The sequence below is a fragment of the Camellia sinensis genome, unplaced genomic scaffold (assembly GCF_055761805.1).
Source record: "Camellia sinensis isolate YWXY unplaced genomic scaffold, ASM5576180v1 Unanchor115, whole genome shotgun sequence".
NCBI classification, from domain to species: Eukaryota; Viridiplantae; Streptophyta; class Magnoliopsida; order Ericales; family Theaceae; genus Camellia; species Camellia sinensis.
In genome coordinates, this window is record NW_028128993.1 from 22501 (window position 1) to 25000 (window position 2500).

Below are 2500 nucleotides of genomic sequence, written 5' to 3' on the forward strand. Positions count from 1 at the left end.
TCTATAAGATAAAAGATTATATCTATAGTATTTTTGAAAATTCTCATTTTGATTTGGTAATGAATATACTTCGTAATCGTTTTGTTTTTTGTAATGAATTAATAGGTCTTTTTCATATGAATTCTCTTTGTTTAAATCTTGATTTTGAATTGTACGACATTTATTGATTCTATTTTTCCATTTTGCTGCTATTAATCTAGACCATCTAATCTGAGATAAATGGTATTGATAATGACCTCTTAACCAGTTTTTCCATTGATTTATTCCAGAATTCCGAAGTTTCTTATGTCTTAATTCATAATGAATTATTCCTTGTTTTCCAAAATAATCTTTTATTGAAGTCTTAAGAAAAAAAGACGTTCCGTGATATTGAAGAATAGATCTTAACTTATACAAGTTAAGAACTTGTGTTTGTGATATTTTGTAAAATACATATGCTTGTGACAAGGAGGATAAGTCAAAAAAATTCTGTGAATTCTTATTACTAATATTATAAAGTGACTTTTTTATAGTCGAAATAAAATTCATTTTATTTTGATTTGTTTTATTAATTCTTTTTTTATTTTTTTTATTATTGTAAATGGATTTATCAATCATTTTTTTTGTTGATTCAACAAAAAGTTGTATATTAATTCTGGGAATATTAATAATAGATAGAAGGATATCTGCGTATATCCTTTCAGTGAAAAATTTTATAAAATAATGTAATTTACGGATTAATCGAGTATTTCTTCTTTTTAATATTTGCCAATTTGGTGATTCCAATCTTTTAGCATTATAACTTGTTTTATTAGGACTATCATTTATTTCTGGAGTCACTTTTTTTTTATTTTTTGTAATTCTTTTTATTTGATTTCTGATTGTGCTTGTTCTATCAGTCAGATCTTTCATTTTTTTTTCTGTCAGTAAAAAATTTGTCCAATATGTAGATTGAATTCGACTAAAGGATTTATGAATTATATGATTGCGGGTTATAGAATCTTTTTCTTTTTTTTTTTTAGTTTCGCTTGATTTATATATTTCTCTCAATCTAAATAATAGAATTGGATTTACTTTTGAGAGTTCTTTTTTTATTTTTTTTAAAAACGGAATGCCCTTGATAATCCATTTTTTTGTTTTTTTTGAGATATTTAGAAATTTTGTTCTTTCTTTTAAAACTTTTAGAAATATAAAATACTTTTTTTTCAATTTTCCAATTTTTTTTTCGAGTTTCTTAAAAATGGGTTCAAAAAAGGAAGGCCGTTTTTGGGGAGAACCAAAAGGAAGTTCAGCTTCCATTCCCCAAACCGTTAAAAAAAAAAAATCATCTTTTTGTCCTTTCTTTTTGATTCGATCTATATGAGAGGACCGTGGCTTAGATCTGTGCCAGGGTTTCAGACAGAAAGGAAATAGCATCTTTATTTGAATACCGTCTATTAACCAATTTTTCGGAAATTCTGTTTCTGATAATTGAACACCATTATAGGTGCATTTAACATGCATTTCTTTATTCCATTCATTTAAATCCTCAGACCACTCAGGAAATTGTAATAATAGCATACGGCCAATATTTTTAGCTATTATCAATGACGGTAATATAATATATTTTCTAAGAATCGATTGAGTTATTAACATGGAACCTCTTATTACTTGAGCAAATGGAATGGTATCCCAGGCTTCTGCTACTTCTATCCGCGCTTTCTCTTTTCTTTTGTTCTCTTCTTTTTTGTCCTTTTCCTTTTTTTCCCTTTCTTTTATTTCTTCTTCTGTATAATCTGAAATTTTGAATTCTGCTCCCTTTCCTATACAATTTCTAAAAATGAGTTTTATCAGTTCGGAGATATCAAAAAAAAAAGGGTGTGATTTGTCTATTCTGTCCAAAAAAAGCGGAGAATGTGCATTTGCTTGAAAAAATTCCCAAATAACTGTTTTACATCTTTGGGCTCGCATTGAACCTTTGATTATGTCTCGACGAAAATCAGATTGTTGCGAATATCGTATCAAAGCTACTTCGTCTCTTTTATTAGAATTATTAGTATCCTTATTATTAGGATCGGTATTTCCCCGGTTATCAGTAAAAATCACTACACGTTTGGCTTTTCTTGAACGAATCTGATAATCTATTGGTACTTCTTCTTCACTTTCTCCTTCCTGTTGTTCTAATTCGTTGATTAATTTGTATGACCATCGAGGGACTTTTTTACTGATTTCTTTTATTCCAATAGATTTTTTTTTTTTTTTTTGATCATTAAGATCACTTCTAATTGCATTGAATAAAAATTTTGTTTTATTTTCGGAATCCATTCTTCCTTGTTCTGAAAATAAAGAAGATCCTTTCAAATTCAAATTTGATTTAAGTTCACTGATTAAAGTCAAGAAATAACTCATTTTTGTTGATAATGGGTTGTTATCAAATATATCTGTTTTATCTTTAAATTCTCGAGAATCCGTATCAGTAAGAAAGATAGTATGAATCTTATTTTTTTCTATGAAATTTTCTATTGAAGTTTCATTTATGATT